This window comes from Dromiciops gliroides, chromosome 4, assembly GCF_019393635.1.
Source record: "Dromiciops gliroides isolate mDroGli1 chromosome 4, mDroGli1.pri, whole genome shotgun sequence".
NCBI lineage: Eukaryota > Metazoa > Chordata > Mammalia > Microbiotheria > Microbiotheriidae > Dromiciops > Dromiciops gliroides.
Genome location: NC_057864.1, coordinates 177,020,436 through 177,048,298, shown reverse-complemented (window position 1 = coordinate 177,048,298; position 27,863 = coordinate 177,020,436). Strand labels below are relative to the sequence as shown.

Genomic DNA, 27,863 nt, shown 5'->3' with positions numbered 1-27,863 from the left:
AATTCTTATTCTCCTTAATAAATGCTTAAAAGTCTAACTCTTGCTAAAGCTTATAATTTATTGGCGACCACTCATTAGATATTTTAGACAGTTTAGCTAGAATTTTAGCCCTTAACAGTTTACTGATTATCAACATGTGTGTCTTCTCCCCAACCTAACATCTGGTTTCCCCTTTATTTCTTCTTTCTTCCCCTCTCACTGATTTATACGATTTATTACTCCAATTGTTCCTTTGGATGAGCAAGGAAATTCCCTGAAGGCAGGTGCTATGTTGTGTCTAAGTTCTATACCCTGATTACAATAGCACTTTATATAGTGCCCAATGCCACCATTAAGGCTGTTTCTTTGACCTGGCATGCTGTTGGCCCCACCTCTCTGTTTCCCAAAACTTACCTCCTCTATAAGGATCTGATAAAACCCAATTCCTTGAATAAGTAACGTAATCTCCCTGGATCTCAGTTTCCTCATGTGTAAAATGAAGGGTTTGGACCAAATGGCCTAAAAAATCCTTTCCAGTTCTCAGTCTATGATCCTTCAGTAAGGGGTTATCTAGCTCAACCTACTCCTTTTATAGATGTGGATACTGGGGCCCAGGAAGATTAAGTTACTTGTTCCGGTTGCCACAATCTATACCAAGCATGACCTTACTCACTTCTTCTTTACCTCCTTCATTCATTGACCATTTCACCCTAACCTACAACATATATGGGAAGGGAGAGAATCTTTCCTAGAAAAGTCAAATAACAGATGACAGCCAGGGGGTAGAAGGGAAAAAGTAAATCTGTTTTCAGTTCTAATTTTTCAGAAGAAAGACCTTTCCCTTCATTTTTGGCTAGAGTTTTCAAAGTAATATCAGCAAGGGAGAAAAAAGTCTCCACATGTTTTAAATTGGCTTTAATGGACAAAATTCTACTGATTTTATACTTCCTTCCATCCTCTTAAGATGAAACTTCCGAAAACAACTACCTTCTTAAAGCCACTGAGAGAAACCTTGGAAAGTATGGCTAAATCTGAGGTTTTATCTAGTCATTTGCTCAGAGTTAAGAAGAGAGAAAGATTAAAAATCAGTCAAAAAGAATACATCAGTTTATCCAGGAAGTCATTCATTATGACCAAGTTCAATTTCTAATAATAATAGAAAGATAAGCCAGGACATTATAAATAAAAATATCCCAAATCACATGGTCATCTCAGTAGATGCAAAAGACTTTGAAAAAATATAACAACCATGTAGGCCCCAAACCCCTACAAAATATAGTCATAATGGATCTTTTTCTAATACGATAGAAATCAATCTATCCAAAACCAAAAGCAAGCTTGATTTTTTTTTTTCAGGGCAATGAGGGTTAAGTGACTTGCCCAGGGCCACACAGCTAGTAAGGGTCAAGTGTCTGAGACCGGATTTGAACTCAGGTCCTCCTGAATCCAGGGCTGGTGCTTTATCCACTGTGCCACCTAGCTGCCCCGCAAGCTTGATTTTTAATGGGAAACATTAGAAACTTTCTGAATAAATATAGGAGCAAAGCAAGGATTTACCCTTTCCATGTTATTATTTGATATAGTTCTAGAAATTTTAGCAAATATAAGCGAAATATATGAAATGCATAAATATTGGCAGAGGAAAAAAGAAAGACTACGCCTGATTTTCTATGACATGAAGGTTTTAGGGAATCAGAAAAACCTAGAGAAAAGAGCTTTAGCAAAAAGTGGCATGCTATTTAAACTCAAAAATCAACTACACTAGGTGGCACAGTAGATAGAGCACTGGCCTTGGATTCAGGAGAACTTGAGTTCAAATCCAGCCTCAGACACGTAACACTTACTAGCTGTGTGACCCTGGGCAAGTCACTTAACCCCAATTGCCTCACCAAAAAAATAAAATAAAAGCATGTTTTAAAAAAATCAACTACATTCCTATATAATAGTAACAGAATCCAAAAAGCAATGATAGAAAAACATGCCTCATTCAAAATAACTAAAAGTGCATAAAGTATTTAGGAATCAGTTTACCAAAAATTCAACTCTACAATTCTGCTAAAAATAAAGAGCAACCTAAAGAGCTGGAGGAATTGTCAGTGCCATGTCAATATAATTAAAATGACAATACTACTGAAGTTAATTTACAGACTTAGTCATACCAATCAAACCACCAAAGAGATACTTTATAAAGTTAGACCAAAAATAACAAAATTTACTGGGATATATTACCTGAATATTAAAAATTACATCATAAAAATAGAAGAGAAGTAGATTATTTGCTTTTCATAACTATGGATGAGAGATAACTAAAGAAGGTACAGAGAAAATATAAAAAGAGAAAATTGATCATTTGGATGTCATGAAATTGAAAAGATTTTGTACAATGCCTCTAATATAAGAGAAGCTGAATGGGGAAAATATCTTTATATCAAATATATCTGATAAGGGTTTGATAACATCTATATATAGTCAACTTATAGAAATATATCATCAAAAACTATTCTTCGATACATAGAGAATCAAAAGATATACACAAATAATCCTCAAAGAACTGCAAACTATTAATAACTATATGGCCTCTTTTTTCTGTTGTACTATATATATGGAAATTTTCATTTAATTAGGTTAAACTTAGAATTAATGAAAGAAAAAGCCCCAACCATATGAAACAATTAATAATGAGAGAAACAAATCATAACAACCCTGAGATTTCATCTTACACTAAGTAAATTAGCAAATAAAGATGGCAAAAGAAATAGCCAGTATTGTAAGGGTTGAAGAAAGGCATATTCATGCAATGCTGGTGCAGCTATGAATTGGTACAGAAATTTTGAAAAACAACGAGGAATTATGCAAATACAGTGACTAAAATATTTGTACCCTTTGACCCAGAGATTCCATTACTAGACTTATTCCCACTAAGGGAAATTATTGACAAAGGAAGACTCCATATTCACCAAAAGATTAATAGCAGCATTTTCTGTGGTAGCAAAGAACTGGAAAAAAAATAGATGACTATCAACCAGGGAATAGCTAAACAAATTGTGGTACATGAATGTAATGGAATATTACAGTACTGTAAGAAATGATGAATATGGAGATTCATGGCAAGATGAAATAATGCAAAGGAGGCATGTTAAGTCAGGAAAACAATATTCACAATGCCTACACCATTATAAATGAAAAGTACAACCACCACAAAACAATTGAAATTGAATGCTGTGAAATTATAAAGAATAAGTTTTTCTCCAAAGAAGTGATAGAAGATACTTTCCCCCATTTCTTTGCAGAGGTCGGGGTTGACAGGTGTGGGATATTGCATAAAATGTCAGATTATTTTCATAGTGTTGACTGGTATTGCTGCACTTTATTTTCCTTTCTTTAAAAAAAAAATTCTTTGTTATAAGGATTGGCTCTCCGGGAGGAAATGGGGAAGAAAGGGAGAGGCAAGCAATGCAAAAACAAAATATATCAATAAAATCTATTTAATAAAGACGACAAAAGTAGGAAATGAAATGTGAATAGACACTCAGGAAAGAAGTCTGATTTGCACAAGGGTCTGTGATGCTTTCTGTCTGTTCGGTTTTATTGAGCAAACTTTAATATGGCCTACTACATAATGGATAGCTAGCAAGGTGGTGCAGTGGATGAAGTGTGGGCCTAGAATCAGGAATACTCATCTTCTTGAGTTCAAATATGGCCTTAGACACTACTAGCTGTGTGACCCTGGGAAAATCACTTAACCCTGTTTGCCTCAGTTTCCTCATCTATATAGTGAACTGGAGAAGGAAATGGTAAACCACTCCAATATCTTTGCCAAGAAAACTCCAAATGGGGTAACAAAGAATCAGATACAACTGGAAAAACAACAACAACGTAATCAGGAACCCAGACAAAGCAAAAAGCAAAGACCTAATTAAAAGAGATAATCAGGGAAACTACATTTGACAGCCTGGAGTCTGGAAGACCAGAGTTCAAATAGGGCTACAGGCACTTACTAGCTGTGTAGCCTTGGGCAAGTCACTTAACCTCTGTTTGCATTAATTCACTAGAGAAGGAAATGGCAAACCACTCCAGGATCTTTGTCAAGAAAACCTCACAAGGGTGTCACAAACAGTTGGACATGAATGAACAACAACTACATTCTAGGTTCAGGAGATATAAAGGCATAAATCAAAAAGTCCTTGCTCTCAGAGAGCTTACATAGTACTGAAGGGGATACAACATGTATACAGAAAAGAAAATGCAAGTTATATTCAAAATAAGCAGTAAGTGCTTAATGTGTATTTGTGACTGACTACAGAGACTTGTGGGCAATGTTTAGTAGTTCTTCCTCTCAAGGACAAATGATAACGCGGACAAAATTCTTTTAGATAGAAAGTAATTGTTTGGTTTCCCATATTCCATGGACAATATCAGATCTGTGAGTCTTAAGGAGGCAGATGGGTTCCTTGAAATTGATAATCCCACATACTGTGAGAACTGAAATTGGAATGGAGTGCTTCCTTTAAATTTGCTTTTATTTTCATTTTTGAAAGGAAGACAGAAGACTGGTGTGGGAGACTGGAGATGTGGAATGGGGTTTTAGAGGTGGCAACTGCCTCTACTCATCAACAGCAACAGGGTAGCTTGAAACCAAATAGAAGTAAGTCTAGAGCATACTGATGAATTTTCCCTTTCAGAGGACTTGCTAACTGTTGGTGATTTTGCCTAGTCCTCCTTCCTTCCTCACCTTGTCCTGGAGACTTTAACTCCAAGAATTACCTAGTTGTTAAAATGTATTTGCCTTTCTCTTTCATTAGAATGAATTCTGCCTAAGAAGACTTTGATGCATCATAACTGCTTTGGAGTTGGGTGCTTCATTTTTGTGAAAGGGAAGCCAGAGGGAAGAGGAGGAAGTGATGATGCTAGGTATATAGATGGGAAAGGGACAGAAAACATTGACTCTATTTGAATTTTCAGGGAAGGAGTAATTACTGGGGCTTCTGAACTATGAGAGAGATCCATACTGATTGGCATATTTTATAAACTTTCCAAAGCAGGGTAAAGAAGATATATATCCAATAGGGCAGCTAGGTGGTGCAGTGGATAGAGCACCGGCCCTGGAGTCAGGAGGACCTGAATTCAAATCTGACCTCAGGCACTTGATACTTACTAGCTGTGTGACCCTGAGTAAGTCACTTGACCCCAAATGCCTCACCAAAAAAAAAAAAGAAAAGTATAGATCCAGTCCTCCATCTCCCAGGCTAAAAAAGACAAAGCACTTCAAAAGCAGGTTGGCTGACTGTATGTAAACGGGCAGAATTTTGCTATGGTGCTCTCAGGGCCCTTCACTCTATTGTTCTTCAAAATGAGGCACCCTTCCATAGGAGAAGAACTGAAGGAGGCAGCTAAGGAGCAGGTCAAGTCATTGAGAGAAAGGGGAATAACTGGATAGGTGGGGCTGGAGGGGAGGGAATGAGGACTTCTCTTCTTCTGTAGTAGTCTAGAAGACCCTTTCCCTTGTATGTAAAAATGGAATCCTAACAGACAACACTGTTACACTAGACTAAGATGAAGAAACTTTGTTGATCCCATGGGAAAGAATTCTGTCTCTAGGCAAGAAAATGGAACATATCTACTCAATTGGAAGGACCTATTAAAATGTCCCAATCACAGCTTGGTCACTGTGTCCCCACTAATCATACCTTCATCAATCTCCCAGTGTTATATTCCTCTCTTTTTCCATTCATTTTTCAGCTCTGTATTACTGTATTCTTAGTCATTGTCTCCTAAATCAAGTTGTTAGGCTATTGATTTGGTTATCTTATTCTACTTGGTAGTAACACAAGGCTATGTATGAGATGAACATGTATGTCCTTGGTCTGGTTCTCTTCCTTTTACACAAGTAATACAAATGCCTTGGCTAAATCAAGAAATTAAAGAGTTTTGGGTAGTTGGATCTCAAAGTAGAATGAAAGCTTCTTCGGGGATGAGACTATTTTGGGCTCAGTCTTTGCCTTAGGATCATAGATCTAAACCTAGAAGAGACCCCTGAGGCCAACTAATCCAATCATCTCATTTTACAGATAGGGAAACTGAGGCCCTGGGAGATTAAGTGAATTGCTTAAGGCCAAACAGATACTAAGTTTCAGAAATGGGATTTGAGCTCAAGTCCTTTGGTTTCATAACCACGTTCTTCCCACTGACATGTAAGATAAGAGCCTCAGGTATTGGACTGGCTATGTTGCAATGGTGCAACTATTATTCCCCTTTGATAGAAGGGAAGGTCTTTAGGGTAATTTTTGTATCCTGAGTCCTTATCGGAATACCTTACACCTAGTAAATGATATGGATTGGACTTGTGATTTCATGGGCATGAGGAGCTAACTCCCTCTACCAATGAAGTTGACATCTCTACAATGAATAGTCAGAGAGAAGCCAGGGTACTGAGAAGTTGTGACTTTCCTACATCAGAGGCAAGACTAGGACTTAGGTCTTCCTGGCTTTGAAGTGAGCTCTCTACTCCCTATATACTCTTTCTTTCTTACAAATCTAGAGGGGGTAATAAACATTTAAAAAGGATCATCAGGAACCTTAGTAGGGTAGAAGGAACTAAAGGTAAATGAAAGCCTGGTCCAGTGGAGCAGTAAACTAAACTCTTAGTCTTAGCTTTTAACTAAAGTAAACATTATTTTTCTTTTCAATGAGAGAATCAGACTCATACAAGCAGGGCCTAAAAACCCAGTTAAGGGGATTAGACTTGATGATTTCTGAGGTTCATTCTAGTGTTAACATTCTAATTCTATTTCTAAATACTTCTAAGATATTAAAGGCACACTGTAATTGAACTTCTATTTTAATTAAAGCTCCAGTAAGTGGTGCCAAGGATGAGGAATATCACCTGTAATGCTCAGACAAAGTTAGCCTCTGTGAAAGAAATCTCTATGTTTTCTCACCTGTTTGCCTTCTTTGAGGGAAGTTAATAACATAAGAAGTCCCAGTGGAGACAATTAACTTGGATTTTCAAAAAGCTTTTTATAATGTCCCATATTGGATGATTTAAAGGAATCAAATCCATTTAGGGGATGATGCAATGCCTGAAATTGATCAAGAATCTTCCAAGGAATAGAGAAGAGAGTTGTGGGATACAAGTGACTCATCTTTGTAAGAGAGAGAGAGATTCATTCAGTGAGGTAGGAATGAGTAGGTTTGTTATGGGGTGGTACTATTGAAGTTTGACCAGCCAGCTGACATGGGTCTTCTCCTTGAGACATACCTTGAAGCAGGAGAGATAGGCCCATTGGGCATGGCTGCTGCCTTTGTGGCATGAGGGTGACAGAGATGGCTCGAGACATATGAGCCACCTTTTGCCCAACTTCCCCCAACCACCACCAGTTGGGGATGGTCCTCCCTTGGGTTCACTCCCAATAAGGGAAGTTTCCACAGTCAGATGATCATCCCATTGGACTACCATTGGTCCTCTATAAAAGTATTTTCCTGTCTCCTGCTCCAGGAGATAGGTATCTCAGAGAGCCATGCCTCTGTGCCATGCCTTCTCCCCATGAGAAGAAGTCCAAGGACTTCTCTCTTGGTTTCCTTTCTCTAGCACCCAAATAAAATATTAACTTACTCTAATTGGATTTGTGTGCAAGAGGGTGTAATTCTCTAAAGAGGAATTCCTAAGAAACCCCAACACCCCAACCCCAATCCCCACCAATTTTCCCCACAACAGGTTGAATGAGCAAGATCCTCTAAAAAGATAATGCCAAGGCTTCATTAAACTTACCAGTATTCATAACAAGAGAGCTAAAGATCTAACTATCCTTTCTTCTTATCAGACTGTACCTGGAACCTTGGATTTAGCTCTGTGTGCCCCATTTTAGGAAGGCCACTGATAGGTGAGGGAAAGTGTCTAGAAGAGAGTAAGTAAGATGGTGAAGGCCTTGAATATTGGCAGAAATAACAATATTCAGCATGAAGAAGAGATTTAGATCAAATGAGATAACACATGTAAAGTGCTTTGCAAACCTTAAAATTCTATATAAATTTTAGCTTTCATAATTATAATATTTAGAAGGGACATGATGGCTATTCACAAGTATTTGAAAGACTGTTACATGGAAGAAGGAATATATTTGTTCTGCTCCCTGAGGGAAAAACAAAAAAAAAAAACAAAGAAAAACTAGGAACAAGAGGTCGAAATTGCAGAGAGCAGATTATAGACTTGGTATAAGGAAAACCTTCCTAGCAGTTTGATATTTTCAAATGTGAAAGAGGTTGCTTTGGGAGGTGATAAGATTCCTATCACTAACATGGGATCTTGAGTGAAGAATGGATGACCATTTGTCCAAAATTTTGTCAGGAGAATTCTTATCTAGAAATGGATTTTGTAAAGTAGGCTCTTAGGTCCTTCCAACATTCTCTGACAGTGGAGGTGGGTAGGCTGTGGAGGAAGTAGGTTATTCATTGGTAGGGAATTCAGAGAAAAGTGAAGAGAGAGAAAAGTCAGAAAGAAAGAAAAGAAGTAAGAATGGTATACACCAGCAAACTCAGTGATGTGTGCCATTATTGAGATCTTACAATTTAGATGGTGAAAAACTCTTGGAATAAAAACCAGGGGTTGTTTGTAGTCCTGAAGATTCTCCCCATGTTTAATTTCCTCTCTGGTAATATTTTTTTTTTTTTCAGTGAGGCAATTGGGGTTAAGTGACTTGCCCAGGGTCGCACAGCTAGTAAGTGTTAAGTGTCTGAGGCCGGATTTGAACTCAGGTACTCCTGAATCCAGGGCCAGTGCTCTATCCACTGCGACATCTAGCTGCCCCTCTCTGGTAATATTTTGCCTAAACTGGGGATGGGGAGAGCGGTTGATCAGGATCTTAGGATTTCGAAGTGGAAGGAACTTTCGAGATCATCTAAAGCAGCTGTTTGCAAAAGCATTATTGGTCCCTCCCTACGGGAATCACTCCTTGTTTCTCAGTGGCACGGCTGTCCCATCTAGAAAATGGATAGAGAAGTTGTCAGCTCCTTCTATTCTTCTTGGAAAAACAAATGAGACTCCCAAGTACTCTGGACATTTTGTAAGAGAAGCAAGACCCAGTGCTGCTACTGATTCACTGTCACAGAACAACAGATCCAATCCAGCTGTGGCTTTATCTCTTCCTAGGCCATGAAGCCATGTGATTTAGAAAAGAGAAAACTCTGAAAAGTAGAGGCAGCAGGAGCAGCAGCAATAACATAAGCAAAAAAAAAAAGTGACAAGGGATTCAGGGTGATGGGAGGCTTTATTTTTATGCTTTGAAGGTAAATTGCTCTTTAATTAGAGAAAAATCACCCTCCAGCTAGTAAAGACACCACTAAGAAAATTAAAATAATGTAAATTGAGTGATATAAATATTTCATAAATGACACTAGAGATTTGGCTATGGATTGTTTTTAAAACCCTGCAGATTTAAACAGCAAATCCTACAACTGCTCCTCTGAGCAGAAATCATCCACCTTTGTTCCATGGGAGAGTAGTTTAAACACAGGCTCTAAAGGGGATTTCCATATTCTATAAGGGACAGGATGTTCTTACTGTTCTAGTCCCAAAGGCCACTGGATACTGAATAGAAGCCTTGGTTATGGGTGATTATCATGTCTTCCCTTTCTTACAAGTATCACCAGACACATAGTGAATAAAATGATTTCATTTCTTACCATAGGAGAAAAAGCAAAATGAAAAGTGTGTCCCCAGATGGAACTAATATATGTTTATGTGTATATGTTGATATTATATATTTGTGTTTATGTGTTTGTGCACATGTTTATTTGTGTTTGTGTGTTTTTCTTAGCTGTAACTAGCAGGGTGAAGGGGACCTTTCTTCAAACTGCTGATGCCTGGGAGGGCATGCTTTATCCCCAAGAGGGGCTACTATCTCTTTCAAATGACCATCATTCCCAAGGGCATACTGGTTAATGTCTCACAATGAAAATATGCATGTACCATACACTTCTTTTTTTTGTTGGGGCAAGGGGGGTTAAATGACTTGCCCAGGGTCACACAGCTAGTAAGTGTCAAGTGTCTGATGCCAGATTTGAACTCAGGCCCTTCTGAATCCAAGGCTGGTGTTTTATCCACTGTGCCACCTAGCTGCCCCTACCATACACTTTCAAGTCAAATCACCATTATTGCTACTACATCACTTTTTAAAAGTCTGGACAACCAACAAAATAATAAATTCCTGATTTGTGGCATTTATTGATTCTCATGCTTATACTGAAAATTTAACAATCAACCAGTAGGAGTTGGCTCCTGTCATATCTATGTTTCATGTCTTGATTCTTTACTCACCTTTGTCCTCATCTACAACTACTTTCAGTAGCTTGTCTTTGAAGTCTGGTGCCCAAAATGACTCTATCTTTACAATTGTATATATCTCTGAAGTGAAAATATATCCTTGGTTATAACTCTGATGTTTACGCCTGTGTGTGTGTGTGTGACAGTAGTTTCAACAGGCTGGGCACTGATATGAGGAGCAACACTTCATACAAATTCTCTTTTTTAGAAATGAATAACCATCCCCTCCCTCAATGTCTTGGATGTTAAATCTATTGCTTTGGGAAACTAAGACTTTTAATTAACACAATACAATAGTGACAATTTCTGAAGCTTATATGGCCTTACTGGGAATACCTCCAGGGTAGGATATAGATCATACAACAGATCAACACTTTTGACTGGAAAGAATGCTGACTTCACAAATCAATGTTTATATGGGATCATACAACTAAGTAGAAATATTCTACCTTCATTAAAGCTGGAAGGGTCCTTAGAAGTCACATGGTCATGGAATCAGAAGACAACCAGAGGAAACTTTAAAGGCTATCCCCTTCAGTTTGTTGTTGTTGTTGTTCAGTCATTTCAGAGTCTTTGTGACCCCTTTTGGGGTTTTCTTGGCAAAGATACTGGAGTGGTTTGTCTTTTCCTTCTCCAGCTCATTTTACAGATGAGGAAACTAAAGCAAGCAGGGTTAAGTGACTCGCCCAGGGTCACATAGCTAGTAAGTGTCTGAGGACAGATTTGAACTCACGAACATGAGTCTTTCTGACCTCAGGCCTGGAACTGCGCCATCTAGCTGCCCTTACCCCTTCATTTTACAGATAAGGAAAAGATGTCTTCCTGGTACTTGGGGCTTCCTGATTCTGAGTCTAAGATACTTTCTCATTTTACACATGAGTAAAGTGAGGCCCAGAGAAGTAAACTGACTTAGACAAAGTCACTCACTTAGCTAAGTGGCACAGATAGGACCAGAACACAAGTCTCCTGGCTCCTAAGACAGTATTTTTTTACAGTTATCCCACAGTGCCTGTTTTCTGAATGACAGATGAAGAAATATAGTGTAGGAGGGGAATCAATTTACCCAAGGAAATAGTCTAGGTTATTGTCTAAAACTTGTAGGAAATGGAAATACCTACAGGTTAATAGTCTTTCTGAAGTATCAGATATCTACTGGTTGAGCAGTTTTAATTGTTTTTGCTTCTTTAAGTCAAGAAGACCAGGGTTCACATCCTATCTCTGATTCATACTGGTTGCTGATAGCAGTTCATCCAAGATTTTTCATCTCTTGGGATTCTTTTCCATAGATCTTCAATGCACTCTGAGTCTCTGAGTACCAGCAACAACTGTATGACCACATGCAGGAAAACTGATCTGCTCTTCCCCCAATGGTATTCTATATTATAATACGGAATTAGTCCTCATCCTGCTTGATTGCAACATTTGACATTTTGTTTCTTTTTACCATTTTGATCTTTTTTGATTTTTCCTATTCCCTGGGGTTTTGTGACATTGTTCTCTTCCCAATTCTCCTTCCATTTGTCTGATAACTCATTTGCTAGAACATCACCCTTGTCCATTGACTTTCCATGACTCTGCCATGGGGCTCTGCCCTGGGCCCTCTTGTCTCTCTGTATACTCTCTCAGATTCTTATCTGTTACCTTTGCTTCAATTACAATTTCTATGTAGATTACTCTCAGATATGCATATCATGCCTTTATATTTCTACCCAGCTCCAATTCTACATCACCAGCTGCTCACTAGACATTTCCCTAGACATTAATATCAACATGTCCAAAATGGAATTCAGTGTCTTTTTCATCAAAGCCCACACTCTTCCTAATTTCCTTATATCCTTCAAGGATAACACGATTCTTCTGGTTACCCAGGTTGCCAACAGTAGAGTTATCTTTAACTATTCCCTCTCGGGCAATAATGCCTTCCCAATACATTCAGTTGATAAATTTGGTTGATTCTAATGACAAAATGGAGCAGTATTTAGAGTTAGAAGACCTGAGTCTTAGAGTTAAGAAGACCTGAGTTCAAATCCAGCCCCAGATGCTTACTAGCTGTGTGACCCTGGGCAAGTCATTCAATCCTGTTTACCTCACTTTTCTCACCTACAAAATGAGCTGGAGAAGGAAATAGCAAGCTACTCCAGAATCTTGTCTAAGAAAACCTCAAAAGGGGTCACGAAGTGTCAGATGTGACTGAAAAATGACTAAACAATGAACAACTAAAAAATTTACTATTATATACTATATATTACTATTATAAAATGGTATAATATTTACTATAGAAGTATAGTGTGGATATGTGTGTATTTGTATTCCTACATACGTATGATAGTTCTAGGTTTTATGGCCCCTGACCTTTGATACAAGCTTACTGTAAGGGAGGAAATTACTTCTACATAATATATATGTCTATGTCTATGTATACATATAAGCTCTCAAACTATGTGTATATGCACATATATAGCATGTCTATATTTCATATACACATACATACACATATATGTATACATGCACGACGTGTTTCTGTTGTTATCATTCCTTTGGTTGCCTCTAAGGAAAAACATCATAGGGCTTCTTGCAGTAAATAAATATGTGGTTTTGCTCTTTCCTGTCCTTGCATTTTCTACCATAGTGCATCTCCATTGTTACAACATTTCCAAGGAATGCCATCATAGAGGGTGATTGGTTAGAAGTATAATAATAGATGGAAATAATTCTGTTTTCTTTTGTGAGTGTGTGTGTGTGTGTGTGTGTGTGCGTGTGTGTGTGCAAGTGTATTTGGGAAGGTGGTTACTGAGCACAGTAGAAAGCCTCACAGACTCAATCATGATATTATTGGTTGGAACTAACTCTTGTATGCAAGTGATGGGGGAAAAAATCGCTCCAAAAAGGGAGGTAAAATAAATGTAGAGGATACTTACTTAGCCCCACAGATGAGCTTTCAGAAGTGTTAGATGGGCATTCAGGAGACCTGAGTTCTCATTTTGTCATTATGTTGCCTTGGACAAGCTGTTTCTCATCTTTAGGCCCCAGTTCTCCCATTTGCAAAATGGAGGGGGGGTAGGTTGTACTAGATGATCTCTAAGGGTGCTCCCAACTCTGACATTCTATCAATCTATGACCCAATGAAAAATTGGCAGCTACCCTAGGAGGCTCATTTGGCACCCTCACACAAGCAGTATTTCCTGGAGCAGAAAAATTATTTTCTTTGAAAAACCATCACACAAGTTCCCTACTGCTGATCCTATAACTGGTGATTGCTGGGCTTCCCTTTCTCCCTTCCATCTCCTCCCAGACTGGTTTATAATTTAAAACCTCCTGGCTAAGCTCATTTTGCCAAAGAGCTCCTGCAGGATTCACTCACAGGGCTGATTTTAGAAATTTGGAGTTCAGCAAATAGTTTCAAGGAGAGAAAATGCATTCACTAAGGTTCCTTTAAAACCAGAGCCAACCTTCAAGACGAGCTGATACAGTTTCTCAAATTTTGCGGAGGTTTAATATATATGTATATATCTATTTAAAGAAGAGAAAAAACTTCACACATATGTATGACTTCAAGTGGGCTGTCCAACTCTGTGGCAATGTGTTGATATAAACTAAGAAAGCAGGGCTGTTAGTGAATAAAAGACAGTCCTTGGGAGACAAGTGAGGGCACAAAAGTCACACTGGATAGTGCTATAATGCCATGTGGAGAAATATACCTCTACCTCACCTTATTGTTAGGATGATGGTAGAATAGGTTTCTATTGAGTGGAGAGCCTAGAATGTTAGGATTGGGAGGAATCTCTAGTCCAAATCCCTCATTTCACAAAGAATGGAACAATCTCAGATAGAGATGACTTTACTCAATTCGTACTGGTAATGAGGAGCAGAGCCTAGTTCAGGAGTGAAAAGAGTAATGGATTTGGAACAAGAAGACCCAGTTTTGAATCCTTGCTCTGTTAATTTGAGCCTGTGATTTTGGCCAACTCACTTTACTTCACTGGGACTCAGTGTCCCCAAATGTAAAATGAAGGCATTATTTTGATGAATTTTGGGGTCCCTTCTAGATGTAGTTCTATGAGTCTATAAACCTAATTGTGAGGGCTCCCACTACACTAGGCCAGGTGTTTGGCAAACCAGGGTTCATAGGCCAAATCCACTGGGCTGTCTGTATTTGTGGTGGAAGTTAGTAATGCTTTTTACATTTTTAAATAAAGTTTTATTGTATTTAAAAATGTAAAAAGAATTTCTTAGCTCCCATACAGTACAAACATATGTCCCCAATTTGGCCCTCAAAAGGTAGGTTGCAGATCCTTGTACTAGACTGTTCCCTGGGTTCCTACCATCACCTTCACTAGATCCAGTGAACTGTTTCCTATGGATCTAATAAGGAAATCCAATGAATAGTCATGAGGTCTTGGCATTGCTGATATCTGGATAGATTTATATACACTTGTTGTGTATAGTATTTGAAAATGTATAATTACCTTCACTTACCGTATGCTAGCCTGTTCCTGCTAAATATTTATTGGCCAGAATTTTGCCCTTTCCAACCCATTTGGAACATGGGCATGCCACAGACAACTCAACGGCATAACTCACTAGGGGAGAGGGGAATATAAATCTAGGGCTTCTACCACAAATGATGCAAAAAATTAATGGAACATGAAATCAAGTAAATGGAATTGAATACAGTAATTAGTTCATATTTTAATCTGTAGCTTTTTTTATTATCTGTCAACCAACTAGCAATTAAATCTGCACCATTGAGACGATTAGCTTTGTTTCAGAGGAAGTTTATCGATATATCAAGGCAAATGAATCTGGGAATTTTCAACTGCTTAATTTTGAATGGTGACATGGTATATACTCAGTGTGACTTGGCATTTTTAAAATTTCATTTTGCAATAACATAGAAGCTGCAATTATTAAATCTTAGAGAGTTATGCTATGTTGGAAGATACAGGCTGAAGAAAGAAAACACTACTGATGCTCTCTGACCCTTGGTCTGATATTATTAGCACCCCATAATGTTAAGAACAAAGGCATGTGATCAGTAAGATGGAAGACTAGACATTTTCTCTAGTCCTCACTAACCCTCAACCCTCCCTTCTCACTTTCTCTTTATCAACAAAGTGACAACAATTAATTTAATGGCATGTTGAGAGGGTTGGCAATAACGACCTAGACTCATTCTTTCTACTTTACTAAAAACATCAGACTTCTATATGGCTGCTTCTTCTGTGCCATCATCAGTTGTTTGGGGTCAAAGTCCCCTAAGTACTAATCCTACATTTACTCATCAGCACCCCTTTTACCCACAGCCTCCAAATTCCTACAGGGCATACAAAATGATCTCCTTCTGCTGCTGTGCTATTTGTACACATTCTCCTGATTCATAAGCTCTGGATCTTGACTTTGCCCATCCAGTTGTTGAAGAGGGGGAGGTAGGAAAGAGGGTAAGCTTCCCTTCTTCCTGGAGTTCTCTCTGAGTTGGGGACCATAAAGGGTCTCTGCTTAGAACATCTGTAAAAAGGGGATAATACTCGCTCAGAATGCCCATAAAATTGGATAATAATCCCCAATTTATCTCTCTGGGAGGTTTTAAAAGGAAAATACTTTGCATGTTTTGTTTTTTTGACTTGCCCCAGGGTCCACACAGCTAGTAAGTGTCAAGTGTCTGAAGCTGGATTTGAACTCTGGTCCTCCTCAATCCAGGGCCAGTGCTTTATCCACTGTGCCACCTAGCTGCCCTTTTTAATCCTAATGTTTTTTTCTGTGTAGCATTATGCTATTTCAATCCAATGGATTTTATCTCTTCCAAATAAATTAGGTATCTTTTTCACAGGTAGTTTAATGCCTTTTTGATTGCTTCATTCCTTAGAAGTCCTCACCCATTGTAGGTATAGAGTAGATCATCTTGTTGGTTCTTTTGATGTATAGGGATTCAGGAAGACTAGCACCTCTGGAGTGAGGGCTGCTGAGCCCTTTCCAGGACAGCTTATCTACTTTTGGTGCCCACCTTTCACCCAACTCTCACCTGTAGCTCCAATAAGTTATAGCACGCACAGTGACCACATCCTGGTAAAACTGTCTTGGCAAACAGGCTAAAACCAAGTTAGAGGTAATCGACAGGCATTTTTTCCTTTCTTTCCACTTCCTTCCTCCCTGTGGATTTTCCTTCAGTCTCTCAAATCAGACCATATCACCCAGGTATTGCTATTTCATCTCTAGGCCCTAAAAAGTGCTCTTTGCATGAGTTTCCAGTGGTTGAAATAATATTATGCTAATTTAATATAATCACTTTGGGGTAAAAGATTAGGGTTTTTGTTTTTGTTTTTATATGATCAGTGCCTAACACATACTAGGTGCTTAATAAACATTTTTTGAGTGGAATCTAAGTGGACATTAATTTTGGGGTTTGTATGCACGCATATTCATAATTATTGTCTCTAATTCCCCTTTACCTTGAAAGGATACTTGTATAGGTAAAAATGTTGTCCATTTTTTTCAGTTGTGTTCAACTCTCTGTGATTCTAATTAGAGTTTTCTTGGCAAAGATACTGGAGTGGTTTGCCATTTCCTTATCCAGCCCATTTTACAAATGAGGAACTGAGGCAAACAAGGTTAAGTGACTACATAGGCTCACACAGCTAGGAAGTGTCTGTGGCCAGATTTAAACTCAGGCAGATGAGTTTTCTTGACTCCAGGCCTTGACATTCTATCCACTGTGCCACCTAGCTGCCTCATCAGTATAATTGCTGGTATTTGTTTTCTTATCAATTTATGCAAACTTACATTGTTTTCTCCATGCATCTTATTATACAAAGCACCAGATATTTGGACATATATTTCCACCCTCTGAATATTTTACCTATGTTGGATTCTGTCCCTTTTTTTGAGGGAGTGAACTCTTAAAAAGCCTTAGAATCAAAGACAAAGATTATCATCCTGGTTCTGTCACCTCCCAGCTGTGTGATGTTAGGCAAACAATGAACTCCTCTGGGCCCCACTTTCCTCATCCCCAAACTGGAGATAATTGTACTTTCCTTGCATACTTGTAAGGCTTCCTTATACCATGTAGTTTAGTAACCATGGTAATGTGCTCAGAGTTAGCTGACATTTGATCAATACCTGATGAATTGACTTTGTTCAAAGAAAGGACTTTACTTTTTCTAAAGGACTTCTTAGCTGTTCATGGATCCTAAATGATCTTTATTTTTTAGGCTTCCTAAAGGAACCTAGTGTTCTTGACTATTTGGAACTTTCATGAAGACCCCACACCAGCAGAAAGAAAGCTGCCCATTTTCTTAAAGATCAATGAACCCAAAGTCCTTGAGCACCAGGAAGTCCTTGTAGGGGTTGCTTGCTGGTATAGCTGATATGGTGGTTGATCCATTTTGGAAAACTCTTCAGGCTCTCCCATGCATACCTCTACTTCTTGAGCCCATCAAATACCTTTTGGGTAGAAGGGCATTTTGATTCTCCTGACTCCCAGATCCCTAATCCTGTGTACTGAGCTGCATTCAATTATCTAGCTCCAGTCCCACTGCAAAGTGATAATTGGATTACTGTAGAGTTTTTCCCCACAGCCATTTAACACCTAATGGAGCCATCGCTATAAATTATATGTCCTTCAGCAATTTTCATACCCTAACACACTTTAAAACAATTTGCTATTAGTTGTTTATTCCTACAAATTTGTGTTGCTTTAGCTGAAATCAGTGGAATCAGTCTCTCAAGGAGGCAAATAATTGATTCTTTTAAGAGGCCTAAGCTCATACTTTATTTTTTTCGGCCCAAGTTGTAGCTTCAATAAACTTTATGACCAGTTTGAGATAATTGTTTTCTCTTCTCTGATTTCTAGTCCTTAAAAACAATGTGTTTCCCATATGCCTTTTCTAACCTGTTTTCTTTTCTAGCTTTGGACCTGTCCTATCTGTATCAACTTAAAAGCATCAGCTTCCATTAAAATTTTTAAAATCCGCATTTATTAAGCAACTACTATGTTCTGAGTATTGTGCTAAGTGTTGATTATATATGTACAAAAAGAGCAAAGGAAGAAAGGGGTCAGAAGAGGGAAGAGGAGAGGGAAAGGAAGGGAAGAGAAAAGAAAGGAAAGAAATGGAGAAAAGAGAGAGAAGGAGATGTAAGAGAAAGCAACAGAAGAAAAATCCTTGCCCTCAAGGAGCTTACATTTTGTCATCTTTCCATAATTTTCTTGCATTGTCCTCATTTCCCCCCCCAATTTCCATCTACCACTTAAAACAAAACAAAACTTTTTTTAGATCTTCCAGGAATTTTTGTTGGGCTTGTGTCCAAATCACATTTCCCCTCCCTTTGAGACTTTGATTGTAACTCTTTTGCCATATTATCTTCTTCTGAGTTTGGGTCTTGATCTTCCCTGTCACTATAGTTATTTTTTGTGGTCAAATTCATTTTTGTTGTTCACTTATTTTTCCAACATATTTCTTGGCTTTGAACTTCATGTTAAAGTTGGACTCTGTCCCAGGGTGGGGCTGAAGGACACTGTACAAAGCTTCAGGCTTTCCCCCCCACTATTTTCAAAGCTAGTTTTGAGGATTTGGAAGGTTTCAATGCTTCCAAAGTCGTATCATCTGGGAAGTGGTCACTATTCTCCTGGTATATGCTTTGCCCCTTACCCAGGAAGTGATCCTGCTCCTTGGGGGCCTTGTCCCCTTGGGACTGTAAGCACTTTTTCTGACCTGGAACTGTGACCCAGAAGTGGGTATAGTCAATGAAGTTGCCAAGCAGTGCCCTGTCTTGTGCCAAGTGGTAGCACAGGGGCCTCCTGTAATCTCTTTCTGACTCGTTGCCTAATCTCCTTATTGTCTCAGACTTGAGAATTTCTGAAGCTGCTGCTGTTGCTGTCCCAGTCCCCAAGGCTGACAGTTAGTGTTGCCACCCCATGGACTCCAGGCCAGTCCTCACCCTGGTGTCATAGATCTATCTTTCCAACCTCCTAAGTTGTTTTGAGCTGGGCATTTTGTTGGCTCTGCTGGTTCCAGAATTTTATTTGAAGTGTTATCTTAAAGTTGCTTGGAGGAGAACATTATATGAACTTGGCTGCTTCCTCTACTCAACCATCTTGGCTCTACCTCTGGAAGTTCTGACCTATTCTTTTAAAATCTATAATAAGATTGTTTGTAACTTTCTTTTTTCTCTTTTTTTCCTTTTCTTCCCCCTACCCTACCCTAGAGATGGCTACAAATGTGTGTGTGTGTGTATAAAACCATTCAATACATCTATTTATCACTTCTTTCTCTAGATGCAGATAGCATCTTCCTTCATATGTCTTTTGTAGTTAATTTGGTTTTTTATAATAGTCAAAATGACTTAGTTACTCAAAGTTGTTCTTAAAACAATACTGTTACTGTATACAAAGTTCTCTTGGTTCTGCACATTTCTTTCTTCATTATTTTGTGTAAGTCTATCCATGTTTTTCTAAGATCATTGAACTTATCATTTCTTATAGCACAGTAGTATTCCATCACAATCATATACCATGACTTGTTTAGTCATTTCTCAATTCATGGACATCTCTACAATCTCTGATTCTTTGCCATCACAAAGAGATTATATAGATATTTTAGAACATATAAGTTCTTTTCCTTTCCCCCTAATCATCTTGGGAAACAGACCTAGTAGTGGTATTTCTGGGTCAAAGGGTATAAGTAGTTTAATAACTCTTTGGGCATAATTCCAGATTGCTCTTCAAAACGGTTGGATCAGTTCATGGTTTTATTCCTTTCTTCTTAAAATATATTTTGAGTACAATCAGAGAATCCTAGAGCCAAAGCCCTCAGATGTCAGCCAGCTCATCTCTCTGTCTTTAGGCTGAAGTGTAGCTTTATCACTACCATTGAAATATAATCTTTCTTCTTACTAAGAGAGTTACTTACTAAGAAAGTTTCCAAGAATCTAGATAATGTACTCCATTAACTCACAAACTCATAAAATGCCAGAGTTAGAAGGAAACATCTGGTACAACAGTCTGGAGTCAATACATAACAGACAGCATGATACAATAGACTGTGTTGGATTTGGAGTCAGAAGACCTGGGTTTGAATTTTGACTCTGTTATTAACTGGATATGCAACCTTGGGCAAATCACTGCACCCATCTGGGTCTTAGTTTCCCCATATGTAAAACAACAGGAAGGAGAAGTGATTTGGATGGCCTTTATAGTCCCTTTCAGGTCCATACATATATCCTAGGGACAAATGATATGATGAAACAGAAGGAATGATGTGTCCAAGGTCATATATCTAATTAGTCACAGGGTTGTGGCTAGTTGTGGGATTTGCATCCCATTGGTTTGTCAATGAAGCCATGATTGCTCTTCATTTCTCTTCTTCTCATATTTTTTAATCAGAAAGACTCTATAACCATGCACACAGCTGTGCACTTACACCCGGACAAAAGGTTATAACATCTGTTGATCCACAAATGCAGAAGTCAAAGGTGATCATTGGAGTCGAACAAACAATTATTCTAAGATGTATCCTAAGCCTGCTCTGCACTAGACTGATGTACTTTGACTCTCTATACTCTGGCTTCTATCCTGCCTTTTACCCAGTGGTTTGATCTCTTTGGCTCTTTGAGTGGGCCTGTCATCAAACAAGAAATATTTATTATGTGCCAGGAGCAGTTCTGATAGTTGGGAACGCAATGAGAAGAAAAAAATATGTTATCCATTCTCAAGGATCTCATATTCTAATAGAGAAGATAACACACAAACAAGTTTCTGTGGACAGGACATATGTAATGTCTTTAAAGTCTTGATGGAAAGGGGCAGCTAGGTGGTGCAGTGGATAAAGCACTGGCCCTGGATTCAGGAGGACCTGAGTTCAAAGCCAGCCTCAGACACTTGACACTTACTAGCTGTGTGACCCTCAGGAAGTCACTTAACCCTCATTGCCCTGCTCCCCCCAAAAAAAGTCTTGGTGGAGTTTTAAGTTTTGATACCTTAAAACTGCAAGAATACTTTTTGGACACCATGCATAGAGAATCTCAATGGGAGCTAATCTCAGAGGAAAGGCACTGGGGAGTGATGGAGAGGGAACTTTATAAAGTGGACACTTTAAGGAAGCTAGAGAAACCTAGTTGACATAATATTTAAGAATTCCTGAAGTTAGGAATATTTGAGTTCAAATCCTCAGACACTAACTCTGTGACCTTGGGCAAATCACTTAACCTCTTTAGACTTGACCTCCTTCAAGCCATAAAATGGGGATAATAATACCACCTACTTCCCAGAGTTATTATGAGGATAAAATGAGATCATATTTGTAAAGTATATTACAAAATTTAAATCGCCATCTAAATAAGTAATTATTATTATTATTATTATTATTATTATTAGTAGTAGTAGTAGTAGTAGTAGTAGTAGTGGTGGTGGTGGTGGTGGTGGTGGTGGCGGCAATAATAGTAGTATGGAAACCAAGGAAAACAGGGGTAGAGGTGAGAATATTTCAGGAATTAGAGACAGCAGGAATGTCAGTGTTGCTGAATCATAGAGTACATGGAAAGGAGTAAAGCATAAGAATATTGAAAAGTTAAAAAGGGGCTATGTTATAAAGGACTTGAAATGCCAAACAGAGGTTTTCATTTGATCCTGGAGGTGATAGGGAGGCATTAGAATTTATTGTCTAGAGGGTGGGGAGGGCAGGGTGTGAAGTGATCCAGATTAGACTTTAGGAAGATCATTTTGGCAGCTTAGTGGAGGCGGGAATGACAACATAGCTATATAAAGTTTACACAGTCTTGGGCCTACCCCATCTTTCTCCATTCTCCATCTCACTTGAATCACACAAAAACTCTGTGAGGTATATATAACAGGTTCTCCTGAATACAGGGCTGGTGCTTCATCCACTGCACCACCTAGCTACCTCTAACAGTCATCTTGTCTCTGTGGTCAAGATAGTTTATTTTTGTTTAGACTCAGTTCTTTTTTTTTTTTTTTTCAGTGAGGCAATTGGGGTTAAGTGACTTGCCCAGGGTCACACAGCTAGTAAGTGTTAAGTGTCTGAGGCCGGATTTGAACTCAGGTACTCCTGACTCTAGGGCCGGTGCTCTATCCACTGCACCACCTAGCTGCCCCTTCTTAATGCTACAATTTCTACCGAAATTCACTAATAATAGAAGTTCTTTTCAAATATGCTCCCCTCCTTTCCTTGTGCCACTTTCTTTACCTTATGCCAACCAGCCACCTAGGCTCTCAGACTTGATTAGCAGATCGAAAGCCTTCTTTACTAATGACTATTAATTTTCCTTTCTTAAAAGAATAGACATTTGAATACATACATATGTTCATTTATCAGAGCTCCAAGGAGGTGTCCAGGAGTTCTGTGTGTGGGACATGAATAATTTTGTGAAAACGTGGGTGCCGACTGTGTGATACATCCACTCAGTTTTATAAAACAAAGTAAATGATTACCATCAATTACAATAACATCATTTGACAAGCCTGCAATTAATCTGCTGCTCTTCGGATAACTGTTGTTGCACGTTGCCAGTGAAAATGCCAGGCATTAATTGACTCATCACTATCGGCAGTGATAGATGGTACAGATGGTAATTCGATTATTCATCTTCAACAATGTAAATAAACTTGCTGGGAATCATCCTTTAGGTTCCCCTCAAAGGATCCTCCAGTACCCACCAACAAAATATGAATATGTTCAAACATGAGAAATAATAGGGTTTTAGTTGATGTAAAGGTATGGATCTGCCCAGGGGATTCCAGAAATACATCAAATTCTATGCACAAAATGTAAGGAATACAAGTTCTTAACATGGACCCTGTGCCTTCAGATGGACCATGAACTTGAATGGGAAATAAGTTACATCTTTATTTCAACATAATTAATTTCCTTTGCAATCCCATATATTTTGTTTTACGTATTCACAAACATTATTTTGAGCAGGGTGGGTCATAGGTTTCACCAGCTTGCCAAAACAGGGTCTATGTCACCAAAAAGGTTAAGAAAGACCCCTGGAAAATATCTTTAAAATGTAAAGTATCTTGTAGATCACTGAATCTTACTCAGTCAGCATGATGAGGCAAAATGATTGCTGAGTTTTGAGTCAATGAGCCTGGGTTTCAGTCTTGACTCTGCTACTTACTACCTATGTGGCCTTGGAACCATCACTTGTCCTCGCTGGGTCTCAGTTTCTTTATCTGTACAAACAAAAGACTCCCTCAAAAGTCCCCTCTAACTCCAAATTAATAAGCCTCATGAGCTTTCCTTTTGCATAGAGGAAAAGTAGGGCCCAGAGATATTAAAGTGATGTAATCAAGGTCACGTAGCAAGTTAATGACAGAACTAGAATTAGATGCCATTCCTCCCGATTTGAATTCCCCCACTTTTCCCACTGTATTAGACTGTTCTCTAAGAGTCTTGCATGGTGTTCTGTATGATAATCAGACAAGACTTCTCCTTGATTAAGACATTCCCATAATTTAGTTTCTTTTCCAGGCCACTAAGGTGCCCTTCTTTAGTCCAGTAAAGCGTTATTAATTCATACTTTACTCATTTGAATTTTAAGACAATTTAGACAGTGACTGGACTTATTTGCTTTAATAATTCCATTCTCCATTTGGGAGTGTAAGTTAATCATATAAACCAGACTACTCAATATGCCAGAATTTAAATTCTCAGTAGAAGAGCTTGTTTTCAGTTACCCTCCAGTATGTTAGAAGTAACTATTTGCATACTCCTGGCAAGCTAGTTATAAATCATGTTTATTTATTCATTAAAAAGCTAGCAATCTATAAGGACTTCGAGGCTATATTCTAGCCTTCTTGAAAGCAATATGTACTTGAAAGTAATAAGACTATGTTTCTTAATACACACACATACATGGAGGAAATCCCAAAAGCTTTAGTACACTTCCTAAACTTTAATAGCTTAAAACCTTTTTTAAGATTTGTTGGGACACTGTATATAGCTAGACAGAGAGACAGATAGAAAAGTTGGTAGATTGGTTGAAAATTTCACTCTATTAGGCAGGATTCCCAGCAAACCATATTCAATTTTACATTTTCACAATTAATTTGAGATTTTGCTATTTTCCAAGTACCCAAAACATAAGGTATCTCAAAAGTCTTAGTGCATTTGAAGCTATGAAAACTTTGATAGCTTCCAATGAACTAAGAGGTATGATTGGATTATAGACAATGTGAGGTAGCATGTTCATTTCTCAATGCCCACCGCTTTCACTGAATCTTGAAACATTAGAGCATCATATCAATAAAAGCCACAGCCATTCACAAAGCAAAACAAACAAACAACATCCCCACCAAAGAAACCAAGTACAAAACCCAAACAAAGTAGATGAAGAATGAATATTCCCATATTGTGCCCATATGCATGGGCAGCCCATTGAGTTAGTTTCATCAGCATCCATATCTTGGACAGGCATTGTAGATGTCTCAAGAGATCAGATTGGACCACACTTGAGCAATTACACAGAAGCTGTGATGGTCTCAAGCTATTCCCTGCTGCCAAAGTTCCGTTTTCAATACCAGATTTGTCCTTGTTATGCTTTGTGCTATAGATCATGGAACAGCATGATTTCAGAAGAACCAAAACTGTAGATGACCCAAAGGGCAAGGGAGAAACTTATGGTGGGGCTAAGGTGGTTATAACACATTGCCCAGAATAACTATTACAAAAAGAAGCAGCATAAAAGGTGATCAAGGTCAACCCAAAGACTCCAGCTTCTGGGATAGGAACTCAGTATTTGACAAAAACTGCTCAGAAAACTGGAAGATAGTATGGCAGAAATTAGCCATAAACTAACATCTTACACCTTATACTAAAATAAGGTCAAAATGGGTACATGATTTAGACACAAAAGGTGATACCAAAGGTAAATTAGGAGAGGAAGGAATAGTCTACCTTTCAGATCTTTGGAAAGGAGAGCAGTTTAAAACCAAAGAAGAGATAGAAAATATTATGAAATGCAAAATGGATGATTTTGATTACATTAAATTAAAAAGTTGTTGTACAAACAGAAGTAATGCATCCAAAATTAGAAGGGAAGCAGAAAGCTGGGAAACAATTTTTATGGCCAGTACTTCTGAGAAAGTCCTCATTTCTAAAATATATCAGGAACTAAATCAAATTTATAAGAATCCAAGTCATTCCCCAATTGGGAAATGGTCAAAGGATAAGAACAGACAGTTTTCTGATGAAGAAATCAAAGCTATCTATTGCCATATGAAAAAATGCTCTAAATCACTAGTGATTAGAGAGATGCAAATTAAAACAACCCTGAGGTACCACCTGACACCTATCAGATTGGCTAATATGACAAAAAAAACCAATAAATGTTGGAGCAGCTATGGAAAAATTGGAACACTAATGCATTGTTGGTGGAGCTATGAATTGATCCAACCATTCTGGAGAGCAATTTGGAATTATGCCCAAAGGGCTATAAAGCTGTGCATACCCTTTGACCCAGCAATACCACTTTTGGGTCTTTTCCCCAAAGAGATCATAACAAAGGGAAAAGGACCCATACGTACAAAAATACTTATAGCTGCTCTTTTTGTGGTGGCAAGGAATTGGAAATTGAGGGGATGCCCTTTAACTGGGGGATGGCTGAACAAGTTGTGGTATATGAATGTAATGGACTTCTATTGTGCTGTAAGAAACAATGAGCAGGAGTTCAGAGAAACCTGGAAGGACTTGTGTGAAGCGATGATGAGTGAGATGAGCAGAACCAGAACATTGTACACAGTACCATCAACATTATGTGTTGATCAACTGTGATAGACTAGATTCTTCTCAGCAATACAATGGTACAAGAAAGTTCCAAACGACTCATGATGGAAAAGGCTCTCCAAATCCAGGAAAAAAAAGAACTGTGGAATATGGATGCTGATTGAACCATACTATTTCTTTTGTTTTTGGTGCTGTTGTTTTTCTTTTTTGAGGTTTTTCCTTTTTGCTCTGATTCTTCTCATGACTAATGCAGAAATATGTTTAATGTTATTATATATATAATATTATATGTATATATATGTGTATATATGTATGTATATATATGTGTGTGTATATATACACACACATATACATACATACATACACACATATATATACACATATATATACATATACATATACACACACACACACACACACACACACACACACACACACACACACACACACATATATATATATATATATATATATATATATATATATATATATATATATATAAAACCTATATCTGATTACCTGCTGTCTAGGGGAGGGGGGAGAGAGGGGAGGGAGGGAGAAAAATTTGAAATTGGAAATCTTATAAAAACAAATATTGAAAACTACCTCTACATGTAACTAGAAAATAATAAAATATTTTTATTCGAAAAAAAAAATTATCAAGGCCATGTGTGTGACTAGGACAGGGGGAGGGCCAAATGGGCAATGAAATTGAGACACATTCATTTAAATGGTTTAGAGAGAGAAATGTAGAGACTGGAGAGAACCCAGGGCAGAGTCTTGGGCTACATCCACAGTTAAGAAGTATGATATGCATGGTAAGCTGACCAAGGAGTGTAGGTAAGAATGGTACACCAAGGAGGAAAAGTACTGGAAGAGGATAATGTCACAGAGATGAGAGATTATTCAAGAGGAGAGGATGATCTACAGGGCAAAAGGCAGAAGAGAGTAAGATGTGTGTGTGTGTGTGTGTGTGTGTGTGTGTGTGAGAGAGAGAGAGAGAGAGAGAGAGAGAGAGAGAGAGAGAGAGAGAGAGAGAGAGGTTCTAGTGAAGGTTTTTTAAGGAGAGGAGGGACAGGAATATTTGATGGCTGTAAGAAAGAAATTGGGGCAGCTAGGTGGCACAGTGGAGTCAGGAGGACCTGAGTTAAAATCTCACCTTAGACACTTACTAGCTGTGTGACTCTGGGTAAGTCCCTTAACCCCAATTGCCTTAAAGCTCCAGGGCCATCTCCAGTCATATTGATGTATATCTTGCCATTGGACCCAGAAAGCTCTGGAGGAGAGGGTAAGGTTGGTAACTTTCCACAGCCCTCCTTCACTTAAATCCAATTCAGTATAAATCACATGACAATGACAATGTCATTGATCTCTTTGGGAGCAAAGGACAAACAACAGCAAGAAGGAAGCTAATAGGTTTGGAGAGATTGGGGACAGAAAGGGAAGACAATTGAGGCAATACCCTATCGGAGAAGATGAATAGGAATGGGATCAAGGGCACATGTAGAGGGATTGGGTTTGGGAAGATGGGCCACTTTATTGTCAGAGGTTTGAGGAAAGGAGAAATACCTGAACAATGTTGACCTAAAGAGAAAGGGACAAGAGAGAGTGCATGGTGTAGTGCTTTACCACTACAAAGCAGTCTCACAAATGTTATCTCAGGAGCACCAATTTGTTAAACTATTTGTTAAAATCTCGAAAATAGAAACTAGTAGCTGTACTATTTATAAAAGACCTTTGACTTCATGATCACCTTTGAGTTTAATGGAAAGAAAATGGGTTTAATTGGTAACCTGCTTAGCAAAGATCATCCCACAAATGACCATAACTCA

The 27,863-nt window shown here is 38.3% G+C and overlaps 1 protein-coding gene across 2 annotated transcripts in view; it reads right to left on the bottom strand.

Annotated features, from left to right (window-relative positions):
* CA10 (carbonic anhydrase 10) overlaps nt 1-27,863 on the bottom strand; it is a 715,328-nt gene that overhangs the window by 136,724 nt on the left and 550,741 nt on the right. The gene's annotated exons all lie outside the window — the stretch shown is intronic.